This window comes from Cynocephalus volans, chromosome 10, assembly GCF_027409185.1.
Source record: "Cynocephalus volans isolate mCynVol1 chromosome 10, mCynVol1.pri, whole genome shotgun sequence".
NCBI lineage: Eukaryota > Metazoa > Chordata > Mammalia > Dermoptera > Cynocephalidae > Cynocephalus > Cynocephalus volans.
Genome location: NC_084469.1, coordinates 47183197 through 47207816, shown reverse-complemented (window position 1 = coordinate 47207816; position 24620 = coordinate 47183197). Strand labels below are relative to the sequence as shown.

Here is a 24620-nt window from a genome sequence, read left to right as displayed (position 1 = left end):
CCGTGCTGGCTGCCGTGAGCGCCTGCGCGCGTGCCTGGCTTCTGCCGGGCGGTCTCCAGTGGCTTGTGCAGGTTTTCCAGGGCCGGCTTCCAGCGTGTGCGCTTTGCCAGCAGCGGCTCCCGGGCGTGTGCGGCCTCCCCAGCGCCGGCTCCCGGGCTTGAGCGCAGTCCCAGCACCTGTTCTCAGGCGTGTGCGCATCTCCGGAGCCATGTCCCAGGCGTGTGCGCATCTCCAGCGCAGGCTCCCTGGCGCGTGCGGCTTCTCCAGCACCTGCTCCCGGGCGCGTGCGGAGTCCCCAGCGTCGGATCTTTGGCTTATGAGCGTCTGCAGCGCTCCTCCTGCTGCGTGTGTGGCTTTCCCTGCACAGGCTCCGCTAGAACGTTGTGGACAGCAGCACCCAGCGGTCAAGTTTACCCCAGCATCCTCCTCTGGCGGTTTTGTAACGGAGTGCCTCTAGAGGGACACCTCCCTGGGAACAGCTTGTCCTGGTACCCTAAAGGGTGGGTTTGTGGCAAGTTATAAGGTGGTTTTCCATCCAGTTCTACGGGTGCAGCACCCACAGAGACATCTCTGCCATTTAGCGAGCCGGGTTATGCCCACTTCAAAAATGTCTCGGCCTCATTCTTGGAGAGAGGGAGGCGTTCTTTCCCGGGCCGCCTGTCTCAGTCCTGGGGGTGGTGGCTGCTCCTTATGGCTGCTGTTCCAGGATGCTTTAGAATTCTCTACGAGTCAACCCCTCGATACTCCAATCCCATTGTAGTAATTCTTTATATTTGATTTTTACTATTCAAGTTTTGATGTAGTTTCTCTTTCCTGATTGGACCCAGATTGATCCATCATCTTTGCTCCCAACTTCCTCAAAAAATAGTGGAAAGAGTATTTAGCTTATTCATTTTCTTGCAAGCGATAGTAAACCTAGGGTTACTCACTTCCACAAGACAAAAGGCGGGCTTTGGTGAGAATACTTCAGGCTTTTGTAAAGTGATGAAGTGAACTTTATATTTTCTTTGCTCCTTCCTAGGCCTTTGAAAATTAAGAACACTACAGATACCATGGGAAGTGGAGTTAGGGAGGAAGAGGGGAGGGAAGAGGAAAGGATTGGAGCTGTGGTCAGCCTACGGCATCCAGTGCGCAGGGTCCCCAGATTACCTGACTTTCTGACTATACTTCTCGTTGCCTTTTACCCATGCTTTTCATCTTTTACATTGTTTTTTCATTTTCTTCTAGAGGCTCAATGCCAATTTTGTAATAGAAAATGTATATGTCATGTAAAAATTTTATGTAAATTTAGCCTGTTTTAGTGGAATCTGGGACTGGGATCTGGTACTCTGGTGACTGACTACCCGTAAGACAGTTTGAGGCTGCTGTTTTTCACACATGCATAAAATGATTCAGGGAAGACCTGTTTAAGAATAGCAGTTTGGTTCTATGATCCCTTTTCTGGTCAGGTTCGAAGGTGCAGAACTGCTAAATGCTTTTGTTTCTTTCATAAGAATTTGGAGGCACTATTTACCTTAATGACTTCCAACATCCACCTGGCACTGGTTCCTTTTTGTTGTTGTCATTTGTTTTTATTGTTTATTTAAAGCAATCATAAGACTTTGTGCTTACCTGTAACACTATTTTTCTGATTCTGTTTGTACATTCTCATACTGTACTCATAGATTCCTTATGAACCCCTGGTTCCTTGGTGATAATTTCTGGTTATGAATGACTATTTTTCTGTCCCTGTGCACTGCATTTAATACTGTTGTCTTATGTGTGTATGCCGTCTTTCCACAACTCTTGGCCAGCTTCTCCAGGGTATGTTCTTTTTGTGTGTGTGTGTAACCATTGTTCACTTTATTGTGTTCCTACTTAGCATCCTTTCCTCCCTTCTCCTTCCTAACAGGGCATACATTTTTTCATAGTCACTATTCCACCTCTGTTTCCTGGGGTGGATAATGATTGGTTTAAATCAGTCTGACTATTTTTTTGCTTGGTCACAGTCATTAGTTAGGTGTGGGCATAAGCTTAAAGAAGTCCAGTCAGTACATTTGAGGTCTCATACTTGAGATGCTGGAACAAAAGCGTGTACTCTCTTTCTGGGTGGTATCATGTGTAATGTCACTCCTGTAATGGATGAAGCTGTTTTGCTGTCATGAGGGGAGCAAGATGGAGAGATGGATTAACTGTGAAGTCTACTCTCTCTTTGTACTTGTCAATTTCTGGAACTGACAAATTCTTGTTATTGTTTTGGCCAGTTTTGATTGGTGTGGCAGAGACATTTGCTACTTACTAAACATCTTTATCCTCCTGCACATTTCCCAGTTCACTTGCAGCTAGGTAGGGCCATGTGATAGTTCTAGCTAATAGGTTTTAAGCAGGTTACTTCTAGGTGGAAGCATTTAGTAGCAGATGTTTGACCTTTTCTGGCTCTCCTTGCAGTGGTGATTATGGAGGCTAGATGCTGAGATATCAGAGCACCAGTCATCTTGGATCCATGAGTGACCGTATGGAGCAGAGACCACCCCCCCATACACATGAACAAAGTTACTACAGCATACTTAAACAATCTTGATGAATGGAGTTGGGTTTTCAGTTACTAGAAACCAAAAGCATCCTAGGTGACATATTATTATTTTATAATTCCTAGTGTATGCAGTGCATGCAGATTATACATTTTGATTGATTGGTAAGACTTGTATGAAAGAATCACTCGTTTTTAACCTTAGCTTTCTGAATTTGGGGTACCCAAACATGATCATATCCAACATGGATTATGATGATTCCTTAGACTACCCCTACAGATCAAAGTTTATAATAAAATGCTCTACAGAATATACATTTGGAGCTCTTTCCCCCGGAGCAGGTGGTGGCGGCGGCTTCCGCAGCCAAGACCGAGATTAAGGAGCTGCTGGAACAGCCGATTGACTGAAGGTGGAGCTGTCTCAGTTGCGCGTCGCCAAAGCGACAGGTGGCGGTGTCCAGGACCCGAGTTGTCTGCACGTCTGCGGCCCGTGTTGCCACTCCCAGTAGCCAGGCCCAAAAAGAAAACATCAGGAAATTGTGCAAGGGCAAGAAGCACAAGGCCCTGCATCTGCGCTCGAGAAAACGCTTGCGGGACACACACGACTGCTCGGAGCTGAGAACAGAGCTCGGGTCCGGACCGGTGACATCGAATTGCTGCTTTCCTTTAAAGCCGAGAGCTGTGTGTCTCTAGTCATGGCCTTTGAGAGTGAGTCTTTTTGCACCAGTGCTTTATCAGCACGCATTTTGTTTATGGAGAGCTATTTTATTGCAGCGCTCGGCATCTGGAAGAATATCCTGCGTTTCTGATTGTGACCAGCACCGTGAGATTTCTCAGTCATCATGCTGAAAAGGTTGACAAAGCTAGTGAAAGTTTGCTTGATAAGTATCTTGATAAATTGGTATTTTTTTAAATCTATACAGCCAGTTTTAGGACTAATACAAGAACATGAATTTCAAATGTTTTCTTCCCAGTCTGTGGCTTCCCTTTTAATTTTCATAATTTTACCTTTCGAAGAGCAAGAAGTTTTGATTTTGATGAAGTACAGTTTATTGATTATTTTACTTTAACGTTTGTGTTTTTGTGTCCTATTTAAGATACCTTTGCCTAACCCAAAGTTACTAGGATTTTCTCCTGTGTTTCAGAACCCCTTTTTTCTGTTCCATTGATCTATATACATGTCTATGTGCCTTAATTACTATAGCCTTTTAATGTCTTGAAATTAAGTAGTGTGAATCCTCTGAATTTGTTTTTCTTAAAGTTGTTTTGGCTGTTCTAGGTCATTTACATACATATACATTTTAGAATCAGCTTGTCGATATCTCCAAAAAACCCTCCTGGGATTTTGATTGGGATTGCATTGGATCTGCAGATCATATTAGGAGAATTAATAGCTTAACCGTGTTTAGTTTTCCTAGAAGTCTTTCTTCCATCATTCAGTATAATGCTGAATGATGTTTTGTAGTTGCCCTGTTAGGCTGAGAAAGTGTCCTTCTATTTCTGGCTTGATAGGAGTTTTTATCCTGAACGGATGTTAATTTTTTTCACATGCCTTTTTTGCTTCTGTTGAGGTACACATAAATTCTTGGAAATTCTGTCCTCATTTATCTGCTTTGACTACCTTTATGGTAATTTTGGGAGTTCTCCACAATTGTCATTTGTTTTGGGATCCAGACCATGGTGTCCATATGGGGTTCATGGTCATTGCTTTAGCTTTGTCAGACAACTCTGAGGAACAGGAATCTTTGAACTTTTGATGCCTAGATACTTAGTTGGTTGAGCCATCTATTCTAGTCATTCATTTAATAAATATTGAGCTTTCGTAGTAAGTTAAAGTAAATGCTAGAGTAACAAACTCTTAAATCTCAGTAGCTTGACCCAAGTGCTGAATTATTGCTAATGAAACCTGTGAATGTAAGATGTCTCTTTTGTGCAGTTTTCCTTTGTGCAGATTTTGTGCAGATTCTCCGATGTCTAGGGATCTGGGTCCTTCCATTTTGTGGCTGCACTGTCTCAGAGTCCTTCACTTCCAGCCATGTGGACTGGGGATAGAAAGTACAAGTCACACAGGATGTTTGAGGGGCCAGGTCTGCAAGTGGTGTACTTCATTTATGCCCTCAATCCTTTGGCCAGAACCCAATCATATGGCCAACCTAACCACCAAGGAGCTGGCAGATACTGATTTGCCCCCAGATGTGGGGAGCATGGTTAGACTCTTCTACACACACTTTCTTTGTTTCAGGCACTGTGCTTGGTGCTGTGGATATAACAGTGAACAAAATATACTTGGTTCTTGCTCTGGCCGCGGCTTTCCTCCGAGAGGGACTAGGCATGGGGAGGTGCCACACCATCACTGGCACTTGGTAAAAGAAGAATTTATTAGTGTCTTCCATCTGCTATTGGCCAGATAATTTCTCTTGCTTGACAAAATTAAGGTAATAATTTTCATCGAAAACCCCCCAAAACCCCTTTGGATACATCAGTATGAATCGTGGTGTAATTGAAGCATCCAAATATCTCACCAAAGTTCTTCTCAATCTTGTGATGGCTTTTGAAATAGACCTATGTAGAACAAACATGTTGGAGATGGTAAAGCAGTCACCCGATCTCCTTTGCACATGTGTTTTGTGTGGTTTGCATGATGTTTTAAGATTTTTTTTGAGTCAGTTACTAACATTTAAACACCAAGAAATTTCACCTTTAAAAAATCCATATCCAGTTTCGTAAAAGTGAAAGGCAGTCTGCAACACTAAGACTGAGTTCCCTTTTGACAGCCACTGGCAGAGCTAAATCCTAGCTGTCTTCTTTGGACAATGCTGTGTTTTCTAGCTGCCTCAAGCATACCTGATTGCTTTACTCATTTAATTTATCCATTTGGGCATTGTAATTAATGACCTTTGTCTGAAAGTAATTTACTAACATTTGAATTATTTTGAAATGCATTCAAATTAACACTTAGAAAAAAATGGGTAGATCAGAACAAGTTTATCTTACTTATTGGAGAAATTACTGCAATAATCAGTGCTCTCTGGTGAGTTCAGAGTTTCATATCTGTAGAAAAAGCTTCTTCTTCATCTTCCGGAGCAGCAATATACTACATACCCTTTGGAAATCAGAGCTGTTTTGTTCTGTTGATTTTCTTTAACTCATTGAGTTTATAAGCATGGGGTTTTTTTTCACTTTTTATTTTTTGGTTCTTTTCTAACATTAGTTTGGTCATAAGCCCTGTTAAAAGTGCTTTGTACTTTCCAGATTGTTTTCATATAGATTATATGTGATTCTCATAGTAACCATATGTGCCAAGGGATAGGCATTTTTTAAAAAAAGAAAAATAGAGTGAGGCCTTTCCAGAAAATTAATTTGGCTCAGAATTAGGGGCTTCCCAAGAGACTGTCCAAAAAAGATAGCTTTTGAAGAATTTCTTGGTTTATTTGTGTTTGTGCAACTTTAAACGTGTCTTAATTTTCATGGCACGATAACCTTTTCAGTAATCAAAGAGCCGAACATTTCTGGTTACCCAGACTCAACTGAGTTTAGCGGAAAACATTCATCTTCAGTAATGACTTTTTTAAAATTTGTTTACAGAGAAGGACACTGAGGTTAGTGGCAAGGCTGCTGCCTGTTACCTGGGGAAATTAACTTCTGTCTGGTGCTCTTAGCATTGCACTGCTTGCGCCACATCTAAGGGCGGCCGAAGCTTCATGGTGGAGCATTCTTAAGCAAGTCTTCGGCAGAGTCTTTGCTGCATCTTTCTACTGTGTAAATAGAGGCATTAGGAGAAATGTAGTTTTTGATACTGCCTAACCAGTATTCAAAACCAGTAATACAAGCAGTATTCTGCTTGGTAATGTACCCTGATACTGTCAATGAATGCCAGCAAACAAATTAGATCCAGTGTATTCGATAAGCATATCTTTTCCCCAAACAAAATTTGAATTCCACAAACACAAATTGAGTTATTTTCCAAATGTTTGTGTATGAATGGAAGTTTTTGTCCTATCCTTCTGTAACTAATACCATAAAACTTCTGAAGGTTCATGATGCATTTGTTGTACAGTGTTAATCCAAAGCAAAACTTTATTCTGACTAAACTTGTAGCTATATAGAGATACCAAACTCATTTCTGTTGATCAGTACAACATGTTTGTACCAACCAGATCTAAAAAATGTGTGAAGAAGTGCCATGCTGTAAAGACCTTATTAGAGTTGTAAACACTAGTACAGCTGTTACAAATCTAGCAAAACCTCAGATGAAGCAATTTCAAATTTACTGAAGATGACATTCCAGTCCCATTTTTCATAATGTAAACACTCTGGGACATGCCTTTGAAATGAGTGGGATTGTTATTAATATTAATGCCACCGAATTCAAGGCTGAGAAGTCATTTCTTTTTGAGCTTTGTTTTCACTCCTGATTTTGGAATAAAATATGCTTTTAGCCTGAAGTATGGCATGTTTATTCACAGTCTAAAAAAATTTGATCCTATTGCTTTTGAATTGTAAGAATATAAAAATACAGTATAAGTATTTTATTCTTTATGGTCGTTTAACTTAAATGAGTTTGTTAGAATTAAATTTGGCAAAAATTAGCTGTTAATGGAATACAATTGCATTGGTCAATTAAACAATAAAAGGACACTAAAAACAGTTGCTGTTTAAGGATTGTTTTAGTGTGATATTTTAGAATGATGTATTAGAGGAAAGAATTTTTTTCCAAATGATTCAGAGCACGTTTCTTGTGGTCTTTTCTTGCAGCTAGACCAGGGTGGAACAAGCATTCTGAACCTACCCTGCTCTAATTTGTTTTTCTGCTCAGTTTCCACTTAGTGGGACAGCTGGTGAGGTATCAGTTTGGCTATATGGTCATTTCTAGAGCTACATTGTGTGATCCAATTTCCTATTAAGTTTTGTATGATTTCTGTCAAATTTAAGGGTATACAAGGGTCTACTGGAAGCTCAGAACGAATTGGGCCTTGGCCTCGTTCGCGCGCGCGTGTGTGTGTGTGTGTGTGTGTGTGTGTGTGTGTGTGTGTGTGTGTGTGTGTGTGTAGGGGAGTATTTTGTTTTTGTTTTCTTGTTTATTAGTGACTGCACTTTAAAATTCCCCTTGGTTTTACTGAATTTCTTAATTTGACTTTTGGGGAGGCCTCTAAATAAAAAAAGTTAAGTGATGTATGCTATCGTGGTGCTCTATTAAAGAGAAGCAGTGTTTATCAAAAGAAGACAGTTGAATCTCTCTCGTTTAAATTTGTTCTTGAAATTCTGTTAAACATTTTCTAACTAGGAGAATTGAAGCCAACCATTGTCAAGTACTGTGTTGTAATCTAAAGTTGGTAATTGTGAAAGCAAATAGCTGATATGGTAATGTCTTACTTAGAGGAACTTCGGATATTTCCATCAACATAAAAAATGACACAACTGCTGCTGTGGCTTTTGCACCCTCTTCTTTCATTTCTTCTGCCCTTTTTTCTTTTTCTTTTTTTTTAAGTTAGAAGATTGTGATTGTGGAGGTTTCTTTGAACTCTTTTGGCATTTAGTTAATATTTCATATTTTGAGAAGCAAATTGGGCAGATACAAAGAGCCCCTTCCTTTCCTGTTTAAAGACTTTTTTGCAGCCTCCCTGGGACTTTCCTTCATGTGATCCATCCTCAGTCCTTTCTCTGATATTAGATCTTCTGTTACTATAGCCTCTTTCTCGATTTTTTCCCTTATCTTGGTGGAGTGCATCCTCTAGTATTTGCCTAAAACAGGATGTGTGGGAGGTAAATTATTTCTGGTCACTGTCTATTGAATTTGTCATTATTCTTGTCACACTCGATTGATGTATGAGTTTGGATATAGAATTTCAGGTTGGAAGCCATTTTCCTTCAGAGTCGTGAAGGCATCGTTCCATTTTTTTCTACCTACCAGAGATTCTTCAGTTTCTTTTACAGGGAAATCCTACAACAAACAACCCTCCCCCCTTTTTCCTTTAATGATTTAATTTTTAAAGTTAAAATTTTTCATCCATATCTGTTTTCTCCATAAAATGGCTAGCTGGCTATTCCAAACCATTTTTTGAAAATTCTGATTCATGTATGACTATTAAAGTAAGATTACCAATAGTAATATTCCTGAACGCAGCTAGGTCCCCAGCGTGGTGTTCCGTTTTCTTTTGCTACCATTCTGATGGTGGATGATGATATTAACTTATCACATCCACATTTAGTAAATGGAGACTGTGCATAGCCTGGCACCAAGCTCTACTGTAATACTGAACTACTAAACAGACAGAATGGGCTGGAATATGAAAAAGACATGTCAGGAAAAGGGTTCAAATGGTCTTCTATAACACTGGACTGCTGTGGTAATAGTAGCTATAGGCGGCTCAAGTGAGTTGTAAAGCAACAGATCTAGATGATCTTTTTGAAGAAAAATGTCAAGAAGACTATCAGCGTAAGGATTGATTGATAGGAGATCTATAGATGTATTTGTACTGTTCTGGGTCTTAGGACAGATGACTGGACTGAAGTCAAGGTTAAGGATCACCGGTAGGAGCTAAAGATAGAGTGAGATGAAAGTGGGTAGAAAAAGCAACCCCATGGACCATGAATATTTAAGGGTATTAGGAGGAAGAGGAACTTACTATGCAGGTTGAAGGAGTGCTGTGCAGCTGCTTCTCCTGCAGGAAGTTCAAGTAAAATGGGGTTAAGAATGGAGAAGCTCCTGGGCACATTATTTTTTATTAGGAAACAAACATTTTTATATTAAAAAAAGCTTCTCCCAATTTCTTGGAGAATATTCACCCGAGTTATAGAAGCATTGACAGAGAGAGTTGATAGTCATTTTAGTCTGAGTGGTTGTGATAATTGCAGGAAATAGACTGGACAAGGCCAGGGCTGGCAGAATTAGGGGTTGGAGTGGAACCTGGGAAGATTAAAATATAGGATACGGAGTTCTTTTACTGGGGATTGATGTTTGGGAATGTGAATCAAGAAAGTGATTGATGATGTGTTGGGGGTCCTCAGAACCATCCCTAGGTTTGAAGATTTGCCAGGAGGACTCATAGAACTCAGCATAGAGTTGTCTTCATGGCTGTGATTTATTACAGAGCAGTGTTACAAAGAAAAATCACCAAAGGGAGAAGGCACATGGGGTGAAGTCTGGAGGAAACTAGTCACAAGCTTCCAGTAGTTCTCTCTCCAGGGACTCACACAGGACACACTCAATTCCTCCAGCAACAAGTTGTAACTACACATTTGAAATGTTGTCTACCAGGGAGGGTCATTAGAGATTCAGTGCTCAGGGTTTTTATTGGGGGTTGGTCATCTGTCTAGCAGGTACCAAAATTCTGACTCCTAGAAGGGAAGCAGCTGTTCAGCATAAATCACATTGTTTGTACAAATAGTTTAGGCACAGTGAATCCCTCTTAGCAGTTACAGTTGTGGGAACTCTTCCAAAATCCAAGTTCTCATATGCCAGCAAAGGCCAACCTTGCAAGCTGTGTCAAGGAAAGCATTGTTAGTCCTGGTATGTTAATTCTTGTCTGTGTAATCGATTAAAGAAGTAAGAAGCCATTTTTGAGGGTCAAAGCTAAATTTTAATCTCGGTTGACTTCAGAGGTGTCTGATGGCAAGGTAAAAAAGTTTTATTTAGGCATAGACTGATGGTGTGGTAAGAGTAGGCAGAAAACTAAGCCTCTAGAACATGATTAATTTTGAAAAATATAGTTCATGGAATATTGGAACCCATGATAAGAAAGCTAGTTAGGGAAGAGTGGAGGGTTGTGCTGAGAAGTGAATTGTGTCTGCCTGGCGCTTCCTCACCAGCCATTTCATATGTGAAGCTCTAACCCGAATGTGACTATATTTGGAGATAGGGTTTGTGAGGAGATAATTAAGGTTAAATGAGGTCACGAGGATGGGATCCTAATCTGATTGGATCGGTGGCCTTATAAGAAGAGGTAGAGAGAGATCTTTCTTTCTCACTGTTTTGCTCTCTTTCTTCACCACACGAGCACAAAGAAGAGGTCATATGAGGAGGACACAGTGAGATGGCTGCCTAGAAACCAGAAAGAGGCCTTACCAGGAACCAGGTTAGCCAGAACCTTGATCTTGGACGTTCCAGTTTCCAGAACTGTGAGAAAATACATTTCTGTTGTTTAGGCCCCTGGTCTATGGTATTTTGTTATGGCAGACTAAGCTAACTAACACAGGTTAAGGTCAGGCTGGGAACTCAGCTTTATCAAGGTGGACTCTATGGGTAGCAAGAGTTTTTTTTTCTGGTTTCCCTTTTTAACTGTTTGCTTTTTAAACTTAACTAACTCATTTGCATATCACCCTTTATGACTTAGCACAAGTCATTAACCCAATGTTCTAGATCTGTACTGTTCGATGCTATACCAATAGCCACATCTGACTATTGAAATTTAAATTAATTAATATTGAATAAAATAAAAAAATTCAATTCCACAGTTGCACTAACCCTATTTTATGTGTTTAGAAGCCACATGTGGCCAGTGCATGCGGTACTGGGTGGGACAAATATAGATGGGACATTTCCATTATTGCAGAAAATCTGTCTGTACAGCCCTGTTCTAGACAGTTGCCTCACACTTCTCCTAATTTTTGTTTTTTGTCTCAGTCATTCTGAACTTTTCTAGGTTCAAGGCATACTCATGAATACTAGAATTTGTAGTGGACATCCTGGAAGGTTTTAAAACAATACTAAAAAGTGAACAACAATTACAGTGCAAACTGCTACGGTGTCATGTGTCATACCAAGTCTGTAACAGTATCTGCAGTTATCATGCTGTTCATTTGGCCATGCTTCTGCAGTGTGTACTCTTAGAAGAGCTGTTTTTACCCCTGTTTGTAGGACAAAGAATTTCAGCCAGTACACATTCTTTCTCTGACCTCTGCTGCCCTGTCATACTCTGTTGTATGATTGCTCTGCTGTCCTGGAACAGGTAGGTGTAGGTGCTTTATAAGGAAGCAGCAGAAGCCGGGCTGCTCTGCTAAGCTCTGATTAGTCTGAGAAATCACAGGCTGAGGGAGGTCAGTGGAAGCAGCAAACATTCTGGCATTATTTGGAACAGATTGTTTCCAGAGATGTATAACACTGGTCAAAAAGGTCACTGTTCTGCCTGTGCCTACCCCCCCATTCTGTCTTCGTAGGTGGGAGCTGTTCTTGACAGTCCTCCAAACAACCCATTTGATGTAGGTACTACTCCTCCCGGAGACCCGTGAAGTTGGCACGCAGAAATTTCACATAATTTGCCCAGATCACTGAACTAGTGAGTGGTGATGCTGGGTTCAAACCTGTCAGTTGGTCTTCAGAACTTGTGTTCTCTCTACCATAATGCAGCCGGGCTTGGCCAGGGGCCCCTCCTCCCCACTGTGTGGGAGCAGCTCTCCCAAAGCTGTGCTTTATGTTAAAGAGAGTGTTTGTAAATTCATTAAATTAAATAGATTTAATTCAGGGTAATGACTGAATGACCTGCAAGGCGGTCTGTTTTTCTTTTATTTTAAAGCGTTGTTATTATTTTTATTCTAATTAAATTGAAAAAACACACAAAATTTTTTTTTTTAAAGTAAAAATCCCTCATAATACCAGGACTTATTTTGGAATAATTTAAATACCTCCCGTGCTTATGTAAATACATATTTTTACAATAATGTCATCATGCTGTCATTGTACACATTTGCCTTCAGCTTCCTGATTTGACTCAAGAATTTATGACGAACATCTTTCTAAGTCAGTCAGCACTGTTCTTTGTGCACTTACTGCTCTGTTTAAAAATGCGTGTGTGTTCTTTAATGGTCGTCGTTATACCCACTTTAACCACTCTCCATCATCCTAGCCTCCAGGTCTATCTTTTCTTTGTGTGGTCTTACTAAGAAATAATTGCAAGAGAGGAACAAAGTCTTAAATTTGGTGGCACTCAGCACCAAATAATTCCAGATGTTTGCTTTCCCGACGTGTAGAAGGAGCCTACTCTGATGCCGTGTTTGTTTTTCTCTTCCTCCCTTGTCTTTATTTCTCTTCCATTTCATTTACTTTTAACCTCAATTCCAGACGTTTTCTGTGCAGCCCTTGGCCTGCTGCTGTGATGTCTTTGCCACTGCTGTTGCTCCAGCCCCAGCCACTGATGTGTCTCTTGGCAGGGGTGTGAGAGATGGTGGTCGTCTCCTTCTGACTTGGGAGCTCCCCACGTCAGCAGTACATTTGGTGTAACAAGTACCAGGGTGGGACAACCACACATCCCTGGACTGGGATTTTAAAGTTCTTGGTTGTCCTGTGAGCTGTGATTTAGGGATCAGCTTGAGCAAGAGACTGAATATATTTCCTATGGAGTTGGTTTTCTTGGTTATCATCTGACATTATTGCCTTATTATTATGTATCTTGTTCCTTTTAATTATTTTTGGCTTAAATTTTCCTTTTAGTCATTTTACTTAGATCGTTCTTTCTTATTTTCTCCTCCCCATTTCTCATTCCTCAGACTTCTTCCCTTTTCTTAATCAACCTTGTTCTTATCAGATTTTTCTTTTGTTTGAATATGTTGATCGAATTTTTCACTGGATGGAGATAGGAGGGTGGGATGAGCTAGGTGGGGTGTAAATATGACATTCGCTGATTGTTTAATACCAAAAAAGGTGTTAAGCAACATAATTCATTTTTGATTTGTTGTATTTAGAAGACCACAGAATTCGCTGGCCACTAATATTAAGTGGCTTTTGTGTGCCACTTACAAAGAGATGACTGATAAAGTCCCAACTTCCCAGGAGTTCACCATATATTGTGGGAGAAAAGACCAGCCCATGTAGAAGGTGCAAGAAAAATATGCCAGCAAAGGCAAACCACCCTGACAGTAAGGAAGTGTGACATCAATGACCCATACATTGTGAGTGGAGATAGACAGACATGGGCAGACTTTCAGAAGGAGATGAGTTTTGAGTATACACAGATGCATTATGTTTATGACACTGTTAGTAACTTTTATTTGAAGAAAGATTGACTAAGGAATAGAATCTATTCTGGGGCTCAGAAAACGCAGTTTTGTTTCCAGAGGTCAATTAGATATGGATAGGGCCGAGCCCGTGGCGCACTTGGTAGAGTGCTGCGCTAGCAGCGCGGCGACGCTCCCGCCGCGGGTTCGGATCCTATATAGGACTGACCGGTGCACTCACTGGCTGAGTGCCGGTCACGAAAAAACGACAAAAAAAAAAAAAAAAAAAAAAAAAAAAGATATGGATAAGTTTCAGAACTGAATTGGGCAGCTTTTTACTAAAATGTGGTCTGAATGTGGGTATTTATTATATATAACCTTGTATCTAGCAATAGAATCACTGTTAACGAAGCACTGTATATGTGTGATGTACAGTTGAATCACTTAGAATTTCTTAAAATAATGTGTTTTTCATCTTTGGGGATATCATAATTGAAGCTGGAAAAATTTCAAGTTTTACTATTGCTCATTACAAATTATAGGAGTTTTGATATTGTCCAGTTAACAGTTCAGTACATTTTAGAAACTAGTTATTAATTGACCTCAGTTCTGCACATTTTTGTTGCTTTGCAAGAGTATCCTAAAGTTCAAATAAAGTTAAAAAGTGGTAAATTTTGTGTGCCTGTAAAGTCATACTAAAAGTATATTTTTTGCCTGTCAACATTTGAGTCGGAAAAACTAGTTAAAGAACATGACTGCAATTTAGAATTTTACTTAAAGCCACATGTACCATAGTATTTTTAAAGCCTGGCACTAAAAAAGTAGACAAAAGTAGAATCGCCGTGTTTTGTAGAACTTGAAACTATATCTTATGTTACCGTTTGTGCTCTCCTCATGTGGCTTATTTTTTTTGGTGGCTGGTGGGTAAGGGGATCCAAACTCATGACCTTGGTGTGCTCTAACCAACTGTACTAACCAGCCAGCCCTCTTATGGCTTTTGGATTGCATTAGCGGTACAAGAATGATTCTTTTATTTAAGTAACACACATTGCTTGGTTGTACAGATGATATTTGGTTTGAATCTACTAAATAAAACTAGAATGATGATTTTGCCGTTTTTACTGATTTTTCTTTATTGTGCATAACTCTAGTCTTTATGAAGGTGGCAGACTGAACCTGGAAACTAGGCAAAGAACAGAACGGGTGGGTGTTCCGCCTGTTACCTACCACAGGTGTGTTAATTTTCTCAGCAGAACCAGTGCCAGTTCTCCCTGAGTATAAGACTTTGCTCCCTTTACAAAACTATTGCCATGATTAACTCCCCCCACCCCCTTGTTTCTTCAATAAACGTCCACAGGCCGACCAAAGCTTCCATAGCTCTCACATCCATACTGTCCTTAGCCCAGTCTTTCTTCTTTTCTTGTCCTCCCTGGGTTGTCTCATCTACTTCCGTGGCTTTAAGGACCTTCTCTCTCTTGATTCCACACCAGGCCTGTTTCTGAACCTCCATGCTCACATAGCCCATGGCTTATTGGACCTCTTCATTTGGATGCCCCGAGCATCCTGTACTCACCATGCCCTACGTTGAACTCACCTTTCTATCCAGGCGTGTTTCTACTCCTTTGTTCTCTCTTTCAGTAATGGGGACACTGTGCACCTTGTTCCCTAATCGGAAGCCTGAGCACAATCCTTAATTCCTCCCTTTTCTCTTTTTGCCGTGTTCAATCTAAAGTATTGAACTAAGTGTTTCGTATTCTACCTCTTAAGTATCTCTCATATCCATCTAGGTGCTCCTGCCTCTTCCTTCATGCCAACAGATCAGGCCTCAATTACGGTGATATGGTCTTCCGTCTCACAGGGCGGTCTTCCGTCTCACAGGGCAGTCTTCCGTCTCACGGGGCGGTCTTCTTCCGTCTCACGGGGCGGTCTTCTTCCGTCTCACGGGGCGGTCTTCCATGTCACACGGGGCGGTCTTCTTCCGTCTCACGGGGCGGTCTTCCATGTCACACGGGGCCGTCTTCTTCCGTCTCACCGGGCGGTCTTCTTCCGTCTCACGGGGCGGTCTTCTTCCGTCTCACGGGGCGGTCTTCCATGTCACACGGGGCGGTCTTCTTCCGTCTCACGGGGCGGTCTTCTTCCATGTCACACGGGGCGGTCTTCTTCCATGTCACACGGGGCGGTCTTCTTCCATGTCACACGGGGCGGTCTTCTTCCATGTCACACGGGGCGGTCTTCTTCCATGTCACACGGGGCCGTCTTCTTCCGTCTCACCGGGCGGTCTTCTTCCGTCTCACGGGACGGTCTTCTGTCTCACAGGGCGGTCTTGTCTCACAGGGCGGTCTTCTTCTGTCTCACAGGGCGGTCTTCTTCCGTCTCACAGGGCGGTCTTCTTCCGACTCACAGGGCGGTCTTCTTCCGTCTCACAGGGCGGTCTTCTTCCGTCTCACAGGGCGGTCTTCTGTCTCACAGGGCGGTCTTCTTCTGTCTCACAGGATGGTCTTCCGTCTCACAGGGGGGTCTTCCTCTGACTCACAGGATGGTCTTCCATCTCACAGGGGGGTCTTCTTCTGACTCACAGGACGGTCTTCTGTCTCACAGGGCGGTCTTCTTCCGTCTCACAGGGCGGTCTTCTGTCTCACAGGGGGGTCTTCTTCTGTCTCACAGGGCGGTCTTCTGTCTCACAGGATGGTCTTCTTCTGTCTCACAGGATGGTCTTCTTCTGTCTCACAGGGCGGTCTTCTGTCTTGGTCTTCCGTCTCACAGGATGGTCTTCTGTCTCACAGGGGGGTCTTCTTCTGTCTCACAGGGCGGTCTTCTGTCTCACAGGATAGTGTTCTTCTGTCTCACAGGGCGGTCTTCTGTCTCACAGGGCGGTCTTCTGTCTTGGTCTTCCGTCTCACAGGGCGGTCTTCCGTCTCACAGGGCGGTCTTCCGTCTCACAGGGCGGTCTTCTTCCGTCTCACAGGGCGGTCTTCTGTCTCACAGGGGGGGTCTTCTTCCGTCTCACAGGGCGGTCTTCTGTCTCACAGGGGGGGTCTTCTTCCGTCTCACAGGGGGGTCTTCTGTCTCACAGGAGGGTCTTCTTCTGTCTCACAGGGCGGTCTTCTGTCTCACAGGGCGGTCTTCTGTCTCACAGGGCGGTCTTCTTCCGTCTCACAGGGCGGTCTTCTTCTGTCTCACAGGGCGGTCTTCTTCTGTCTCACAGGATGGTCTTCCATCTCACAGGGGGGTCTTCTTCTGTCTCACAGGGCGGTCTTCTGTCTCACAGGGCGGTCTTCTTCTGTCTCACAGGGCGGTCTTCTTCTGTCTCACAGGATGGTCTTCTGTCTCACAGGATGGTCTTCTTCTGTCCCACAGGGCGGTCTTCTTCTGTCTCACAGGGCGGTCTTCTGTCTCACAGGGCGGTCTTCTTCCATCTCACAGGGCGGTCTTCTTCCGTCTCACAGGGCGGTCTTCTTCCGTCTCACAGGGCGGTCTTCTGTCTCACAGGGCGGTCTTCTTCCGTCTCACAGGACGGTCTTCTTCCGTCTCACAGGGCGGTCTTCTTCCGTCTCACAGGGCGGTCTTCTGTCTCACAGGGCGGTCTTCTTCCGTCTCACAGGGCGGTCTTCTTCCGTCTCACAGGGCCGTCTTCTTCTGTCTCACAGGATGGTCTTCCATCTCACAGGGGGGTCTTCTTCTGTCTCACAGGGCGGTCTTCCGTCTCACAGGGCGGTCTTCCGTCTCACAGGGCGGTCTTCCGTCTCACAGGGCGGTCTTCTTCCGTCTCACAGGGCGGTCTTCTTCCGTCTCACAGGGGGGTCTTCTTCTGTCTCACAGGGCGGTCTTCTTCTGTCTCACAGGGCGGTCTTCTCCCGACTCACAGGAGGTCTTCTTCCGTCTCACAGGGCGGTCTTCTGTCTCACAGGGCGGTCTTCTTCCGACTCACAGGGCGGTCTTCTGTCTCACAGGGCGGTCTTCTTCCGTCTCACAGGGCGGTCTTCTTCCGTCTCACAGGGCGGTCTTCTTCTGTCTCACAGGATGGTCTTCCATCTCACAGGGGGGTCTTCTTCTGTCTCACAGGGCGGTCTTCTGTCTCACAGGATGGTCTTCTTCTGTCTCACAGGGCGGTCTTCTGTCTCACAGGGCGGTCTTCTGTCTTGGTCTTCTGTCTCACAGGGCGGTCTTCTTCCGTCTCACAGGGCGGTCTTCTTCCGTCTCACAGGGCGGTCTTCTTCCGTCTCACAGGGCGGTCTTCTTCCGTCTCACAGGGTGGTCTTCTTCTGTCTCACAGGGCGGTCTTCTGTCTCACAGGGCGGTCTTCTCCCGACTCACAGGAGGTCTTCTTCCGTCTCACAGGGCGGTCTTCTGTCTCACAGGGCGGTCTTCTTCTGTCTCACAGGATGGTCTTCCATCTCACAGGGGGGTCTTCTTCTGTCTCACAGGGCGGTCTTCTGTCTCACAGGACGGTCTTCTTCTGTCTCACAGGACGGTCTTCTGTCTCACAGGGCGGTCTTCTTCCATCTCACAGGGCGGTCTTCTTCCGTCTCACAGGGCGGTCTTCTTCCGTCTCACAGGGCGGTCTTCTTCCGTCTCACAGGGCGGTCTTCTGTCTCACAGGACGGTCTTCTGTCTCACAGGGCGGTCTTCTCCCTCTCACAGGGCGGTCTTCTCCCGACTCACAGGGCGGTCTTCTCCCGACTCACAGGATGGTCTTCTTCCGACTCACAGGATGGTCTTCTTCCGTCTCACGGGGCGGTCTTCTTCCGTCTCACGGGGCGGTCTTCTTCTGTCTCACGGGACGGTCTTCTGTCTCACAGGGCGGTCTTCTTCTGTCTCACAGGGCGGTCTTCTTCTGTCTCACAGGATGGTCTTCCATCTCACAGGGGGGTCTTCTTCCGTCTCACAGGGCGGTCTTCTTCCGTCTCACAGGGCGGTCTTCTTCCGTCTCACAGGGCGGTCTTCTTCTGTCTCACAGGATGGTCTTCCATCTCACAGGGGGGTCTTCTGTCTCACAGGGCGGTCTTCTTCCGTCTCACAGGGCGGTCTTCTTCTGTCTCACAGGATGGTCTTCCATCTCACAGGGGGGTCTTCTTCTGTCTCACAGGGCGGTCTTCTGTCTCACAGGGCGGTCTTCTTCCGTCTCACAGGGCGGTCTTCTTCCGTCTCACGGGGCGGTCTTCTTCTGTCTCACAGGATGGTCTTCCGTCTCACAGGGCGGTCTTCTTCCGTCTCACAGGGCGGTCTTCCTGCCTCCCCTTCTAGTCCGTTTTCTATACTGCTTCTGTGTGATTTTTCTAAAACACAAGCCTGATTATGTCGTTTTTACGCCCCAAATCCTTCAGTGGTTTCCTGTTGCTCTTAAAGTCCGAAGTCCTTACCTTGACTTATAAACTCCTTTCAAATCCATCTACTACTTGTCTGAGCAGGGTGATAGCCTTGGTAAAACATACTTTTACAGCCTGAAGTCTCCCTAACATTTAACTATTCGTGATGCTTTCTTTTCTTGTGGGGAGAAGAAAATTTATCGTGACCTGTTGTCCATTAGTAAACCACAGTCAGATCTGTGTGCCCCTTTTCCAAAATATGTATTTTAAATATTGCAACAAAGGGAGAGAACATGTAATAGTTGGCAAATCCTTTTGAGAAATCTCTACCCAGAAATTATGCTTAATGTTTTAAATTTTTTTGTTATAAACTAGAGAGAGCCTGTCTACTGAAGCTGATTCAAATAAAGTAATGGAGGTGATTAGATGTCACTACAGCCTGTCATTTCTCACCAGAAGATGTAATAAAAGAGTCAGCATCTGTTCCCTTTGAAGCAATTGCCCAGACATACAAATAGCCCGTTGACTGTAGGATGGAGGCATCCATGTCTCCCCTTAAATGAGTGGGGTCCCTGGGAAAGGAAGTCTTGAGAAAGGAAGGGATGGAGGAAAGAAGGAAGGAAGGAATGAAGCAAGGAGGGAAGGAGGACAGGTAGGAAGGTAGGTCGGTCACTAGTAGAGGGATAAGAGTGGTGAGATCAGAAGACCAGCAAAGTGATCGTTTGGCTGGTCTCTATCTCTAGATTCCCTAAAATGTTGATCATTATTAGAAAAGAAGTCAGTGTGGGCTTTGCCTAGAGAAAGGGAGTCATCCCTGATTTTGGCAGGATTCTAAAACCATTGCCTTATGTCCTATTAGCCTATGTACTTTGTCTGCCAAAAGGCCCTCTTGCCCCAGTCTTTCGTATATGCATTCCTTCTGCCTGGAACCCTCTCCTGCTTACTTGGTGAACTCCCACATAGGGTTCAGGTGTCAGTTTCATGTCTCTTTCTCTGGCAACCTTGCCAACACCCCATGTCTGGGTGGGGTTAGTGCTCCACCTAGTCTCCTGTACCAGGTAACACTTCTCGCTCTGTGGTTTTAGTTTGTATTTTAAGTTCAGTGACTATGACTAATATTATTGTTTGAAATAAAGAGATTTTGAGTTTTTTCAAGAGGATTGAGTAGAGTCATGAGACATTGCTCCCTTCCTGAAACCACTAAAGTCATGAGTTGCCTTTGAACCTCATGACAATTTGGAGATATTTTACACGTAGCATACCATAAGCCGTTCCACGGACAAGAACTAGCCTGCCCCAATCCAGTTGTGAGTATCTTGAATGTGAATATTAGTGTTCGTTTTTGTTCTTTATTTTAATGTATATTCAAGCTATAAAACCAGCCCAGTCTTGTCCCAACATGTGACCTATGCTTGTTTGGCTAACTCATTTCATCCTACCTGCATTTTTTCCACTTTCTAACTTCACATCCAAATTCATATGCTTGAAATATTATAATCCACTAAAGATATATAATTTGCTAATTTATGCTTTACTAAAACCATGTTGGAAAACCAAATGAATTACCCTTGGATTTAGGAAAAGTGCCTAACAAAGATATGTGGATTTGATATGGAAACTAAAGGAGCAGTAAAAAAAACAGTACAGTCATGTGTCGCTTAACAACAGGGATACATTCTGAAAAATGCCTCGTGAGGTGATTTTGTCATTGTGTGAACATCATGAAGTGTGCTTACACAGACCTAGATGGAATAGCCTACTACACAGCTAGGCAATATGGTATAGCCCATTGCTCCTACGTGAGTAATATGTTTTGCTGTGACGTTGCAATAGCTACATCACTAGGCAATAGGAATTTTCCAGCTCTATTATAATCTAATGGGACCACCGTGGTATATGCAGTCCATCGTGACTGAAATGTCATTATGCAGTGCAAAACTACGTATTTACTTCCAAATCTGTTAGGTTTTTTTCCACTTCATCAAAGTCTTCTTTGTCATCCAAAAGACATGACATTTGGGGGTTCTGTCACCTTACTATTTTTCAGACAATGAAGTCTGTATTAGTCCGTTTCTGTTGCTTATAACAAAATACTTGGAACTGGGTGATTTATAAAGAAAACAATATTTATTGCTTACAGTTTCTGAGGCTAGGAAGTCAAAGTCCATCTGGTGGTGGTGACAGTGACCCAGGGGTCTCACACTGCAAGAAGGTAGAAGCAGAGAGAGAGAGACAGACAGACAGACTGTCCTCTTTCTTCTTTTAAAGCCCTCAGAACCATGCCTCTGAGCGCCATTTTTAATCCATTCAGTATGGCATGGTCCTACAGTCCAATCACCTCTTCAAGGCCCCACCTTTCAATTACCATAACCATGTTTTTCACCCTCTTAACAGTCAGAGTGGGGACAAGTTTCTCATACATAAAACTTGGGGGACACAATTCAAGCTTCAGTGAGTTTGGGGGGACATAATTCAATCCACTACAAAGTCTCTTGATACGTTAAATTAGTGTGTCTATATCATGATCCTTATGTCATTCTAAATTGGAGTAGAGGGATTTTAATATAATATACTGTACAGTAGACACTTGATATTTTCAGATTTAACCTGTGCAGGTTTTTTTCTTCCTTTTTAAAAAACCACTTTACTGAGGTGTGATTGACATATAAAAAACCTGTACATATTTAATGTTATACAACTTGATGAGTTTGGTATAAGTATATATCTTCGAGACAATCACCACCATCAAGGCCATTTACATATTTGTCACTTTCCAAAGTTTCCTCCTACCCCCTTTATTGTCCTTATTATTTTTGTGTGTGTGGTAAGAACACTTATTACAAGATCTACTCTTTTAGCAAATTTTAAGTATATGATACAGTATTGTTAGCTGTAGGCACTATGCAGTACAGTAGATCTCCAGAACGTATTTCTCTTTCAAAACTGAGACTTTGTACCTTTAACTGTCACCTCCTCCCCTCCTCTTAACTCTCCTGTGCATCCCCCTCTTCTACTTATCCCCCACAAAGTCTGGTAACCACTATTGTACTCTACTTCTAAGAGATTAGCTTTTTAAAATTCCACATATGAATGAGATCATGCAATATTTGTCTTTCTGTACCTGGCTAATTTCTCTTTAACATAATGTCCTCCAGGCTCATTGCCCTAAATGACAGGATTTTGTTCTTTATTATTTTTTTTTTATGGCAGAATAGTATTCCATTGTGTACATACACCACATTTTCTTTATCCATTTACACATTGATGGAAACTTAGGTTGATTCCATATCCTGGCTGTCGTGAACAGTGCTTTCAGTAAACATAGGAATGCAGATATCTCTTTGACATACTGATATTATTTCCTTTGGATATAAGAGGATACTTCAAAAAATTTGTGGAAAAGAGGGAATTAAAAGATAATACGAATCTTTCCATGTACTTTTTGAAGACCCCTCATATACTTTGTAGCAGGATTGCTGGATCATGTGGTAGTTCTATTTTTAATTTTTTGAGGAAACTCCACACTGTTTTCCATAATAGTTGTACTAATCTACATTCCCACCAACAATTTGTAAGAGTTTTGCTTTCTCTACATCATTGCCAACATTTGTTATTTTTTGTGTTTTTGATAATAGCTGTCCTAACTGGGATGAGATGATATCTCATTGTGGTTTTGATTTGAATTTCCCTGATGATTAGTGATCATTAGTGATGTTGAGCGTTTTTTCTTATACCTGTTGACCATCTGTGTGTCTTCTTTTGACAAATGTCTGTTCAGCTCATTTGCCCATTTTTAAATTGGATTATTTGGGGGTTTTTGCTATTGAGTTGTTAGAGTTCTTTATATATTGTGGATATTAACCCCTTTTCAGATGCACAGTTAACAAATATTTGCTCCCATTCTATAGGTTGTCTCTTCACTCTGTTGATTGTTTCCTTTGCTATTTAGAAGCTTTGAGTTTGATATAATTCCATTTGTCTACTTTTGCTTTTGTTGCCTGTGCTTTTGAGGTCTTAGCCAAGAAATCCTTAACCAGAACAATGTCTTAAAGCATTTTTTCTGTCTTTTCTTCTAGTAGTTTCATAGTTCTGGGTCTTATATTAAGTTTTTAATTTATTTTGAGTGATTTTTATAAGTGGTGAGAGACAGGGGTCTAGTTTTATTTTTCTACATGTGGATATCCAGTTTTCCCAGCACCATTTATTGAAGTGGCTGTTCTTTTCCCAGTGTGTGTTTATTGGTGCATTTGTCAAAAATCAGTTGGCTATAAATGCATGGATTTATTGCTGAGTTCTCTATTCTGTTCCATTGGTTTATGTGTCTGTTTTTATGCCAAAACAGCATAAATAGTAGTACAAAGCAATAGTAGTACAGGTTGGACATTCCTAATCCAAAAATCCAAAATCTGAAACTTCTCGAGTGACAGTATGATTTCAGATTTTCATATTGGGGCATCTCAGCCTGTATGTATTCTGTAAATATTCCCCAACCCAAAAAAATCTTAAATCTGAAACACTGGTCCCAAGCATTTTGGGTAAGGGTTGTTCAATCTGTATATTTTGAAGTCAGGGAATGCAATGCCTCCAGCTTTGTTCTTTTTGCTCAAGATTGTTTTGGGGTCTTTTGTCGTTCCATACAAATTTTAGGGTTGTTTTTTCTATGTCTATGAAGAATAACACTGGTATTTTCATAGGGAATATATTGAATCTGTAGATTGCTTTGGGTAGTATGGACATTTGAACAATACTCATATTAATTCTACCAATTCATAAACGTGAGATAACTTTCCTTTAATTAGTGTCCTTTTAGCTTTCTTTCATCAGTGTTTTATAGTTTTCATTGTAGCAATCTTTCACCTCCTTGGTTAAATTTATTCCCAGGTGGGTTTTTTTGTTTGTTTTTTGGTAGCTATTGTAAATGGGATTACTTTCTTGTTTTTTTTTTTCAGATAGTTTGTTATTGGTGTATAGAAATGCTACTGATTTTTATAATTTGATTTTTTTTCATATCCTGCAACTTTACTGAATTTGTTTATTAGTTCTAACAGGTTTTTGGTGGAGTCTGCAGGGTTTTTTTTATATGTAAGATCATGTTGTCTGTGAACAGGGACAGTCTGACTTCCTTCTTTCCAATTTGGATGCCCTTTATTTCTTTTTCTTGCCTAATTGCTCTGGTTAAGACTTCCAGTACTTTGATTTAAAAAAGTGGTGAAAGTGGGCAGTGTTGTCTTGTTCCAGATTTTAGAAGAAAAGCTTTCAACATTTCCCTGTTCAATATGATGTTAGGTGTGGATTTGTCATATATGGCCTTTACTGTTGAGATACACTCTTTCCATTCACAGTTTGTTGAGTTTTTATCATGAAAGGATGTGGAATTTTGTAAAATGCTTTTTCTGTACCTATTGAGATGATCATATGATTTTTGTTCTTCATTCTGTTAATGCAGTGCCTCACATTTATAGATGTGCATATGTTGAACCATCCTTGAATACCCAGGGATAAATCCTATTTGATCATGGTGTGTGACCTTTTAATGTGGTGTTGAATTATGTTTGCTAGTATTCTGTTAAAGGTGTTTGCACTAAGTTCATCAGGGATATTGGCTTGCAATTTTTTTTTTTCTTGTAGTGTTGTTGTCTGGCTTTGGTATCAGGGTAATACTGGCTTTGTAAAATGAGTTTGGAAGTGTTTCCTCCTCTTCGATTTTTTGGAAGAGTTTGAGAAGGGTTGCTATTATTTCTTCTTTAAATGTTTGGTAGAATTCTCCAGTGAAGCCATCTGATGATCCTGGGCTTTTCTTTGCTGGGAATTTTTTGGTTACCATTTCAATCTCTTTACTCATTATTGGTCTGTTCAGATTTTCTATTTCTTCATGC

At 42.1% G+C, this 24620-nt stretch overlaps 1 protein-coding gene across 1 annotated transcript in view; it reads left to right on the top strand.

The window, feature by feature from the left end:
* The first annotated feature begins 10522 nt into the window (after positions 1–10522).
* The window catches only part of FANCC (FA complementation group C), a 201729-nt gene continuing 187631 nt past the window's right edge, over positions 10523–24620 (top strand). The window contains exon 1 of the mRNA XM_063112402.1: positions 10523–10584. The gene's annotated coding sequence lies outside the window, so the exon portion shown is untranslated. The remainder of the gene's footprint in view (positions 10585–24620) is intronic.